The 12,469-nt window shown below is 40.7% G+C and overlaps 1 pseudogene; it reads right to left on the minus strand.

The window, feature by feature from the left end:
* Positions 1 to 9,953: 9,953 nt before the first annotated feature.
* On the minus strand, positions 9,954 to 11,032 carry LOC110587483 (annotated as a pseudogene).
* Between the last annotated feature and the right edge of the window lie 1,437 nt (positions 11,033 to 12,469).

A 12,469-nucleotide genomic window follows, 5' to 3' on the forward strand; every position in this document is an offset into this window, starting at 1 on the left:
TTCCCTTCCCTTCCCTTCCCTTCCCTTCCCTTCCCTTCCCTTCCCTTCCCTTCCCTCCACCAAGTATTGATCCTGAGAGTACTGCCTAATAAACCTCCTATACGCTAATACCTATCTCATCGTCTGCTTCCCAGGGAGCCTGAACTGGGACGTCCTCTGGGGAATGCTGCACCTGGATAATTATTAGAATGTGTGTCCTTGTAGGGGTGCCTGTCGGGCTCAGTTGGAAAAGCCTGCAACTCTTAATGTTGGGGTTGCAAGTTTGAGCCCCACGTTGGGTGTAGAGATTATGAAAAAAAAAAAAAAAACTTAAAAAAGGAATGTGTTTCCTTGTAGCTAGCAGCCAAGAGAATGAAGGGTGGCTCAGAACATGCCCAATTTGTCCTTTCCAAATTTACAAATCATGGGTCCCTCCACCTTCCTTGAGACGGAGCAGTTAAATGCATGGAGAGATGCCAGCCATTATACCATCTATGTTTTTTCAACAAAGTAGGAAACATTAGGACAGTATTGAGTGACATTAAAGATAGAATCTTTAGGAATTAATGTAGTAGATACAGGTGAGGAAAAATAGGGCCAGTTAAGAATTACTCCTAGGTTTCGTATTTGGGTAACTGACAGATGGTATTGCCATTTACTGAGATAAAAGAAAAAAACAAGTTTGGAGGAAAATAGGAATTCAGTTTGAGGTGTCTTTAGAATGTCCAAGTAGAGTCATTCATTAGGCAATTAAAGATAGAAATCTGGAGTTCAGGAGCATGACCTAAAGTAGCAATATAAGGGTGTGTACTCAGCAGCATATGCCTAATGATGAGGATCCCACAGAGAAATAATTTAGGGAACAGAAATAAATTAAAAAAAAAAAACCCTGACAACCTCTAATTAGTATTTTCAGAGATTTGAGAAATTATTACCTGCCTAAAAGAAGAGTAAGGATGCTATAATATGAATATTCAGAAATATGAGGAACTGTTGGGAATGAAAAGTATGATTGGCAAAATTAAAAATTCACTGGAAAGATTAGATGATAAAATATCTCAGAAAGTAGAATATGAGTAGAAGGTGAGAGACATAAAGGGTGATTGATTCCAAAAGATCCAATAGTCAGTATTTTTATGTAGCCGTCATCCTGGTTCCCTTTTATTTATTATCTGTCCTTGGATGTTTCTGGATCAGCTTTTAGCAGGAAGTTCATATGATGAAAGGCCAGGGTTTTGTGTCGGACCAAAGGAAAGGATCCAGCAGAGGGGAAGAAATGGAAGGGGGGAGGTAAATGATGGGGTGCTCTCCGTGAGAAGACTAAAGGGGGTAGCTGCAAAAATGTGGTGCAGAAACTCACCTTAATTGAAAGGACACTCTTTCTTTGTGCAAGATGGAGAAAATGTGTGCAGGGGCAGATTGCTCTAACAGAATACCATAGACTGGGTGGATGATAAACAACAGAAATTTATTTCTTACAGTTCTGAAAGCTGGGAAATCCCAGATCAAGGCAGGGTACATTCAGTGTCTCCTGACAGCCTGCTTCCTGGCTGTTTCTCGCAGCCTGATTGGGGGAGGTGGGGAGCTCTCCGGGCCGTCGGTTATAAGGGCGCGGATTCCAGCCACGGTGGCTCTACCCTCATGACCTCATCACCTCCCAAAGACCCCCCTTAAATACCATCATATTGAGGATTAGGTTTCAGCATACGAATTTTGGGGGGCGGGGACACATATAATCAGTCTATATGGGTGAGGTGATTGGAAATGAAAGGAGTCCTTTCCTGATGGTTTGTATTTTCTCTCTAAAGTTCGAGCACGGTCATCTGTTGAGGCTAACTGCGCAAGCGTGGAGCCTGGGGTGGGCTGTGGGTAGGGAACTCTGCGGAGCATGGCGATTTTTGTTTTTTTAATAGACTAAATGAAGGATGAAAAACACCAAAGCTGCATAAGGAAACAAGAAATGATTGCCAGGCTACTCTGAGGGCCCACGGGAGTGGTAGGCCAATAAGCAGTGGATGATTGAAAGTAGACTTTGACAATAAGAGCAGAAGTGAGGAATCTCTATTAAAAGGAGAGACAAACTCTTCTTACCACAAAAAGGCTTCTAGGTTCTTCTGAGAGGAGATGTCAGAATGAAAAATAGAAAAACATCCTCCTCTGAGTCATAGGCTTCGTTTTCATCAGCTCCCCGGTCCTGCTTATTTTCCTTTGATGTTTACAAAGGACCATGTGATTATAAAGGGGAAAGGTGAAGGGTATAATAAACCAAGGATGCCGGAGGAGGAAGGGACTGGAGAGCCGAAAGGACGAAAGGACGGAAGGAACAGCACGCCCCAGCTGAGGACAAACAGCCAGGGAAAGGGTTTCCTCCAGCCCTCTGCGTGGGGCAGCCCCCTGCACAGCAATGCCCTGCAGGGATCACACATGGTTGTCTTCACTGCTCTACGCTCAGCATCTAGAAGAGACCCCGGCGCCTCGGAGGTGCAAAGTAGACATTTGGTGAATGAATGAAGTCCACAGTGCAGTTACTGGCTTTCTCAGTGGCTCAGCGCACCGAAGTTTCCTTTTTTTTTTTCCCCCTTCCCTCCTTTACAAAAAGTTTTCAGACAGCCTTTGGGCCTGCTGGGGCCTTTTCAAAAGACAAATAGTCCTACCGCTGCTCCAAAGGACCCACTGCCCACCTTCCATTCTGAACTGCCTCTCTCTGTTCTTGTTGGAACGAGGCACAGCTTGCTTTTGCAAGAAACTTGCATAGGAAATGGTGCAATCTGGGCTGTCTTTCAGCCTTTTCAGCCTCATTTCCTAAATTAAAGAAAGAAATGTAAGGAATCTTAGGAATATGAAACTTCTCCGGAATAATCTTTATTGAGCTGTGCTTGGAGCCAGCTGAAATCCTGAAGGGCTGTCAAGGCAGCCAAGAAGAAAAGAAAATGAGAAATATCTTTAACAGTTTCAGCCAAACTCTGAAAAAGATATCTAGAGCAGGGGCTATTTTTTTCTTCCCAGAATGGTTTGCCTTTCCCCCAGTTTGAGGATTGTTTTTAGATTATTTTGGGGGCTAAGAGGAGAAAGGAGGAGGGAACCTAGTGTTTAGGAAGTAGCATGATGCGGTTAGTCGTACCCTGTACGCTTTGGAATTTGCACAGCTGTTTTATACATGCTGACTTCCTCTCCTTTTCGGATGCCACTGACTGGTAAGTGAGGAATTTATTCATGGCGTTCTCTTTAGGAGGTTGTTCATAGCACTCGGGTTCCCCCGCCCAATTCAGCGTATCTTTGTGGTCTATGGATCATCTCTCCAGAGCTTCATGCATGGGGTGAAGGGCCATTTTGTCTGCCCTACAATTATGCAAAAAGAGTGCAAGAAAAACTGCCAGATGGGCAGGGAACACTTGACTGCATAAAAAATTTCCAGCAACGGTATCCCCAGCTTGCCCTTTTGCTGTGAGCAGTGTCCAAAGTCCGCAAGCATTTCCCCTGAACTCTCCACCTCCCCACTGCCAGACAGGTTTGGCTGGTTAGCAGAGGCATGGAGAAGGTGGGAGGAGTCAGCCCATGGAGTGGCGATTTGCTTGACCCTCAGTCTCACTCCATTCTGTGCTATCTGTTCCAAAAATGAGCTGGATGCGAGAAAGGAACTGAAACTGATTTGCCCATGGTTCGTCCTTGCGAATGTTGACACAGGAGTGAAGCTCAGAATTGCTGTACCCGGGCCTGGCCCTGGGGCACCCTGGGCTGACTCACTGCTTCACCAGGAATGCAGCTAGTCTGGAATGCAGTGCAGGGTACCCCCCCCCCCCCCCATGCCTGACACGGAGCAGGACTTTAGAAAGGGGAAGGTCTTTTCCTAAACAGAATGAAGACCTACATTCATAAAGCTATAAGGACTCTTTAAAAAAAAAAATCACACACTTCAGATAAATAAAACATTTTTCTTCCTACCCTTCCTCCCACGTCCATTTCAGGTTCCTGCATTGGGCAAACACTGAGCTCAATTTGGAATGCGTCTTTTCAGATATTTATATATCTGCATTATTTACCTGTGTATTATATATTTATATACATGTGTGTGTATGTATACACAAACACACAGATTTAGAGAGAGAGGGAGAGCGGATTTTGCACATCATATAGTGTGGCTTGTTCCTCAATGTTTTTTTTAATTTAGCCATGTCTCTTGGAGATTTTTCTGTGTCTGTGTGTTCTAATTCTTTTTAACAACCGCATACCCTTATGTAACTCAGATGCATCGCTGTTTATTTAACTGTCCCTCTTTTGATGATCATTTAGGTTGCTCTAAGTTTTTAATACATCAGTGAACAACCTTGTCCCTGCTTTCGTTTTGCCCATTTGCAAGTATTATTTCTGAGGGGTGGATACCAAAGTGTGAGATTGCTGAGTTAAAATACAGATGCATCTAAAGTTGAAGGGACCACTGCCCAAAAATACAGATGCATCTAAAGTTGAAGGGACCACTGCCCAATTTGTTCTCCAAAAAACCTTGACGAGTTTATATTCCCAGCAATGGTATAAGAGAGCACGTCTTTCCCAGAAAGCTTGCCAACACTGGATATGGATCTTTTTGTTTATTGCTAGTCAAATGTGTGAAAAATGGTATCCCCTTGTTTTTATTTGCATTCCTCACCCCACCCCGAAACTGATGAAACTGAGCATTTTTTTTCAAATGTTTGCCATGCATGTTTCCTCTTTTGTGAATTGGTTGTCATATATTTTGTCCATTTTTCTATTCTGTTTATCTTTTTCTTGAGGACATAGAAGAGCAAGTCCTTTGCTATGTATGTTACAATGTACTCACCCAGTCTACAACTGGAATTTTAATTTAATTTACAGATTCCTTTGTTGAACAAATTTAAAGTGTTAGTAAAGTAAAATTTATTTAGCTTTTCAATCCTTTTTTTTATGGCTTTTGCATTTTGCATTTTGTTTCAGAAGATCTTTCCTACCCCCAAGTTCATAAACACGGTCTTCTATATATTTTCTTTTAATGGTTTGATAATATTTTTGTTTTCCTACCTAAATCCATCTAGAATTTATTTTAATAAATCATGTGATGTAAAAAAGTAAATTTTTTTCTAATAGCCAACTGTTTCAACATCATTTATTGAAGAGTCCATTCTTTCCCTCATTATTTTGAAATATTACCCTTATAACATACTAAATTCTCTTATACTTGAGCTTGTCTCTGGGTTTTCTACTCTGTTCCATTGAGCTATTGATCAATTCTTGTTCTATTGGAAATACATTGCATTTATGAATAATTTGGGGACAATTGTTATCTTGACAACATTAAGTCCTCCTATTCAGGTCTTTGTCTAAGTTTTACATCTTTTCTTGTAGTTCTTTTTTTTTTAATAATAAGTTTCTTTGTTTTAAAGATTTTATTTATTTGACAGAGAGAGCACAAGCAGAGGGAGAGAGAGGGAGAAGCAGTCTCCCTGCTGAGCAAGGAGCCCGATGTGGGACTCGATCCCAGGACCCTGGGATCATGACCCGGGCTGAAGGCAGCTGCTTAAACAACTGAGCCACCCAGGCGTCCCTCTTTTTTATTTTTATTTTTTAAAAGATTTTATTTATTTATCTTTGAGATAGATTTCAAGCAGGCAGAGGCAGGCAGAGGGAGAGGGAGAAACAGGCCCTCTGCTGATGTGGGGCTCGATCCCAGGACCCCGGGATCATGACCTGAGCTGAAGGCAGACGCTTAACTGACTGAGCCACTCAGGCGCCCCTTTTTATTGTAGTTCTTGCACATATCTGCAAGATATGGTGTTATTGGTGACTACTTTCTAATTTTGTTGCTATTGTAAATGGAATCTGTTTTTTTCTTCATATCACACTTTCTATTTTTAAAATGATCAGTTTGTTGACTTTTTTTTTTGCATTTGACCCTGCATCATTAGTTTTTGAAAGTTTTTCAGTTGATTTTTTTGGATTTTCTAGGTAGCTTCTCATGTTATCTGCAAATAGAAATAGCTATGCCTCTCTGTTTTTGTTTTGTCAGGAAGCTTTCAGGTAAGAGTAATAGAAACATAATTCAAACCAACTTGATCAAAAAAGGAAACTCCTGGGCTCACTTAACTGATAAGAAGCCAATATGACTGGATCCAGGATATCAAACACTGTCATTAGATCTTGGTCTTTCTTTCTCCATCTCTCTAGGATACTTCTCTCTGTCTTGGCTCCATTTCTAGGCAGGATCTCCAGAAGCTCCAGGCTTACATCCTAGTCTCTCAGCAATACCCAGAGGGAGCCTGCTTCCTTTTAAGTGTTGCTACCCACAAAAATTTAAGGATTGGTTCTAATTCATTGATTTGCTCACATGCTCATCTCTGAGCCAATCATCTTAGTTAGGGGGTTACAATACGCATACAGGCAGGGAGTGAGTCTGGTTCTCCAAGGAAAACTGGAGTGTTGTCATTAGGAAAAAAGAAAACAGATGCCGGAGAGACAAGAAACAAGAGCTGTACACTCCACCATATTTAAACCTCTTTCAATATTTTCAATATTTCAATATATAAACCTCCAATTTCTTTTCTTTGTCTTATAATCTTCCCTTCCCTTTTTTGTCTGGAATGAACTCTTCTCACTGTTGTTGCTTCTATTTTGGGCGCTCTTTCTTAGCTCTAATTTCTTCCCTCCCACCTTCCCTCCTTGCTTCCCTTCCTTCCTTCCTCTGTCCCTCCGAACTCAACCTTCCCTATTTAGTAGTTCTGTGGTTATTTCCATCTCGTTTCTGGGACTCTCAGGCCAGACTTTGGTCTTATCGTATAGTATTGTACATCCAATCTCTTCTCCAGGATCGCATTCTGGCCATGAGACTGTGTCTGATTCTTCCACCCCCCTAGATATCTAGGTTTGTACAAGTTTGTAGCCCTAGGCAGCTGCTGACTCTTGATCCCAGCCCTTGATTTCAGATGGGTCTTCTGCCTCACATGGAGATGTTTAGCCTCCAATGCCCTGAATGAATCCAGCTCCTGAATACCTCTGTTTGCTTTTGGCGGAATCCAGCCACTCACCATATTGTTTCTGTTCCATTTCTGGGCTGCAGAGGTGTTTTTAAGTGTGAACATGCCTAACATTTCTCCCATTTTATATTCCATCTGTTATCACTATCATTTTGGACTGGAGTGGTCCTCCAAGCACCATCGTGGCTATAAGTCCACGCCCGTTTGTTCTCAGCTGTCTGTGGTTTAGCTTCCTCTCCTGCTTTTCTTTTGGAAACCACGCTCTCTGAGGTCACCACTGTCATTTCCCAATCACCAAATTGAACAGCTTTTCTCTTTGGTCCTCATTTCCCTTCACCCCTCGGCAGCATCCAACAATGTGGACTGCTCTTCCTTTATCCCTCTCTCCCTTTGGCTGATACGATGCTCCACTGTCCTGGTTCACTCCCACTTCTGACTCTTCCTTTATTTATATATTTTTTAAAACTACCTTCACTTCCTTCTCTCATTTTGTAACTGTAGGTGTCCCACAAGGCCATGACCTTTGCACTCTGGTTTTACCCTCTCTTTTTTAATCATTCTCATGTCTTTGGTAATCTCTAAAATGATTCCCTACCTTCACCCTAGGATATTTTTCCCCCTGAGTTCTATAGCTATAAATTTGTTGTGGTACATCCACTTGATGTCCTGCTGTCCCATCAAATTTCCTTCCCTTTTTGGATGAAGAGGCACAAACTTCCAGTTATGGAACAAATAAGTCACAGAGATGAAATGTACAGCATAGGGAATATAGTCAATAATATTATAATAGCATTGTATGGTGACAGATGGTGACTACACTCAACATGGTGAGTACTGAGTATCGTATAGAATTGTGGTATCACTATGTTGTACACCTGAACCTAATATAACATTGTATGTTAATTACACTTCAATAAAAAGAATTCTAAAATTAAAAAGAAATTTCTTCCCCTTTTGAACCTTCCAGATTCCATCACAGATACTACCTTTCTCTTAGTTTCTAAGGCTCAAACTCAAATTCACTCTTGATTCCTCCTACTTTCTCCAGAGCCAGTTAATTTTACCTTCTATTGATCCTTTTTCCTTGAATTTTCTTTTTGCCATTGCCCTGCTCATGTGTCTGCTATGATCCCTTATCATTCATCTTTTAGGCAATTTCAGTGTTTTCCCAATGAAGCATTATAGTTAAATATAGCGATGTTTTGATGAGTTTGTGTCAAAATTTATTATTCTAGACACCCCACACAAAAAAAGACTTAACATAAATATTCATAGCTTTATTCCTTCTCCCACCCCAAAGGAGGAAGAATCCTCTGTTGAATGGACAAAACATCAAGACTGATGTTGTTGTGCTGATCTGAGTAATGGGTTCAGTCTAGAAAGGCTAAAAGGTTATATTAGAAAGAGCAAGACACTATCAAAAGAAAATTCATTCAAACTGGGACTGGAAGAATGAGTAGGAAGTATTTAGGCAACCAGGGAAGAGAGGCTTGTATTCCACACAGAGGGTGCGGAAACACAAGCAAAACAGAAAGGTGAAACAACATGATGCCTCTGTGTGTGTGTGTGTGTGTGTGTGTGCGCGTGCACGCGTGTGTGCACGCACAGCAGGATCTACAAGAGTCACTGTGAGGGAGGGACAGGGGAGATCCAAAGCTCGATAGGAAAGCTTTTTACCCCAAGTTAAGGAGTATCACTTGGGGTGTCATGGAAGCATTAGAAGTGGGGATGAGGTCACCTGTGTGGCCAGGTTTCTAGTTTGGATGGCATCTTTCATCAAGCAGGACTGGAAAGAGTGGGGGAATGGATATCTGGTGGGGGTTCTGATGAGACTGTGAATGCTGCTTGTGAAGGGCGGAACTGCTGAATGGGGAGTCTCTGTGGGGGAAGGAGTGCGGGGCAGCCGTCAGAAACAGGGCTCCTGGGATAGTCAGAATATGTTTGCCTGGTGGGGAGGCAGCACCAAGGTTTGGACCAAAGGAGCTGGCACCATGCTGGGAAGATGACTGTGTGGTTATGATATCTAAAAGGCGTTTCATAAATGAAAAAGAGAGCAAGAGTCAAGTTGACAGCTTAGCCCCTCATTTCACTGCCCTCCCCCCATTTGTGATACTCTGTTAGCCTTTCAGGGCTCATCTGGAATGCTAGCTTCTGTCTGAAGCTTTTCCTCCAGCCACGCCTGGCAGTTATCTCTTTCTTTTTAGGACCTCTATAACTTGTGGTTTACAAGTATTTTATCGCTTTGTATTTCCCCTTATGGGTAAAATCTCTCAAGACTGGCTTACTTATCTTTGCCCTTCTCCATCGCCCAGACTCTGCTCTGTACGCTCTCTGTACTGAAGAAAGGAGAATTGAACTGAATCTTCACTTCCACAGAAAAGTACATCCTACAGGGTTTAATAAATATGAACCTTATATCATAAAATATTTCAAGGAATTTGAATATTTCAAAGCTCCATCCATCCAAAGCCCGAATAATTCATGTAAATATTTGAAGGTAAGAACAAAAACTTATCTAATAATTCAAGACACTGTTTTTTTTTTTTCAGAAACAGAGAACATTTTATTTTCTTACTTTTGAAAGTGTTATAAGATTTTCCAGCATTAGAATTCATTTTCAAGTACAATGATGAAGAAATAACAAGACACTAAATCATACAGTTTCAAAATTTTCTGTTGCTTCTTTTTTTTTTTTTAAGATTTTATTTATTTATTTCAGAGAGAGAGAATGAAAGAGAGCACATGAGAGGGGGGAGGGTCAGAGGGAGAAGCAGACTCCCTGCCGAGCAGGGAGCCCGATGCGGGACTCGATCCCGGGACTCCAGGATCATGACCTGAGCCGAAGGCAGTCACTTAACCAACTGAGCCACCCAGGCGCCCTTCTGTTGCTTCTTAAGCCACTGAAAATTTCACAGTGCAACACTTGTAGGCAGCTTCATTGTTACTTTCTTTGGTTTCTACTCCTTTGGGCAACAATGGCTTCATCTTTAGTCACAAACTTCCAGGGAAAGGACCGACCGCAAAGGGTCGCAAATTCAGCAGTCTGTGCCTACATTGATAGGAGATCAACTGCTAGCAGATTGACAGCTATCTGGTCACTTGCCTTATCTACTATTGCTATTTTGGTCTTGAAAATGTTCTCCCTTTCTTCATCTACCTTAATTTCATATCCAGTTTTAAATAATGCAAGAACTTTGGGGACGTCACAGGCAATGGGATTCCAAGTAAGCATTGGAAATATATATATATTTTTTCCATTTCCTTCTTTAATGGATTAAGCTTGGGCATTATTTCTGGAACAGCTACATAAAAGTCTGATTGAATTTCATCATCCCAAATCTTCTGAATCTTATTAGTTCCTCCTCAAACAGCAGCTCCCTTTTCTTCTGCTATTTTAATCTCTGATGCATTCCCTGTAAATACAGCGATTTTGTTGATTTCTGAAACACATGAGTATGGAGAGCTAAGAACACTGGCCAACGGCTCCCCATTTTTTTTCTTCCCCAGTGCCATGTTTGGTGTCAAATCAAGATAAACACTTTGCTTTGGATTGGTAAAGTCTGGAATTTGAAATGTGTTAAGTAAGCAATTAGCTGTCTTACCTCATACAGTTGCCTTGGATATAAGCTGTTGTTATTGTTGTTGTTTTTTAAAGATTTTATTTATTTGAGAGAGTGAGAAAGTGAGAGAGAGCATTAGCAGGGGGAGTGGCAGGCAAAAGGTGAGGGAGAAGCAGACTCCCTCCTGAGCAGAGAGCCAAACACGAGGCTCCATCTCAGGACCCTGGGATCATGACCTGAGCCAAAGGCAGATGCTTAACTGACTGAGCCCCCCAGGCGGCCCCTGAATGTAAGCATTTTAAGTAGACCTTATCTTCAGGCTCACCTTCCATAAAGGTTCATCTTTTTTCTCATCTGATGCTTTTTCTCACACCTTTTCTGTTTACTTTGCAGGATTTGTATAGCAACAAAATGTCCGTTGGGCACTTGAACATGGATAAGGATAAACAGGGGTCTGATAAACCATGTTGGAAAGACTATGCCTTTGATGATATACGGAGGCTCTATCATCTTATGGCTACCACCATGTTGACCGTTCCAGATTGTGTTCAATATACTGTTCTTTGTTCTGGTCCATAAACAGAGATCTTGTGCTTGGTGGAAAGCTCAGCTCAAGAAGTGTTGAGATGCAGATTAAATTAATTACACCAGAATTATATTTGAAAATTGAAAAGAAGCATTTTCTAAAAGGCAAATTCCAAATATATGCCTTTTCAAAGGAAGTGTCACTTGGAAAGAAACTGAATCACACCATGAAATCTGTGGCATTTCTTTTGGTTTCCACTCTCTTCTATACTAGTGGTAGGCTCATGTGATATGTAGAAATGTGCTTAATCAAATTTAGTTTGACTTCTCAAGAAAATGTATATGCAGTATTTCTGAGATAAGAAGAGGCACATTCTTTTTTTTAGCACACATACTTCCTATGCTGCTGCTTTTGCCTATTCCCTTATTTGAAAATTTGGCTTTGCTTATAAAATCTACAAATTTCTCTTTGTTTAGAACAGGGCTAGAATAGCCTGGGATCCTGTGGAACTGAATGGTATTTTAGAGTGCTGATTCTCATTTTTCTCTTCAATAAAGATCGCAACACGTTACTTGTTTGTATCTTATAGCACACACAACGGGGATTACCCACCTGGGAAAGGGATTCTGGTGCAAGCCTTCTGTTTGCTGAGCTATGTGTTGTTGAGCAAGTCACTTAATCTCTGAGGTAAAATGAGGGACTGTTGCCTAAAACTCCATGATTCTGTAGTTTAAGTATAATCAACTCGAAAGTTTGATGATTTCTTTGAAAATTAAAAAAAAATGCTAGTGACCATAAATGCATACCGCTGAGCCCTGAGTTTATTTTTGAAATAATGTAAGACAGGGAGAGAGGTTTGGGAGGTCCCTTCCTTTATACAAATTTTATAATGGGATATGTTTGTCTAAGGTAGCACATGCCAAGAGTTCCGGGTCTATAGATGCTACCAGAATTTAGAGACATAGAGATAAGGATAATGAATTTTTTTTTTAATTTGAAAAAAAGTAAAACAGAAACAAGTTTCTAATTTTATTGCAAATAACTTGTAAGACTGAAAATGATTACACTGTCACACACTTCTACATTGAATAAACACTATGCAGAAGGATCAGCTACAATGCAGTAATTTACCAAGATTAAAAAGAGTCCAGTTTTTAAGAGCTCATTTTAAGGGTTGTTGATTTTTAAATCAATTTGCTTATTGTTTCATAGTTTATCTTATGTTTTGAGACGCTGTCTCTCAGGAAAAGAAATTTTATGCAGGAAATATATATGATCATCTTTGTGATGTGTTAAAATTGAAAGAAAATTAAACTTTAGTAAGAAAAATCATACTAGATGCAGAAATAGACAAAGAACCACATACTAGATGTAGATTAGATATAATATATAAACATGATTTTTTATAATGGCTTTTAAAA

This window comes from Neomonachus schauinslandi, chromosome 10 (assembly GCF_002201575.2).
Source record: "Neomonachus schauinslandi chromosome 10, ASM220157v2, whole genome shotgun sequence".
Lineage (NCBI taxonomy): Eukaryota > Metazoa > Chordata > Mammalia > Carnivora > Phocidae > Neomonachus > Neomonachus schauinslandi.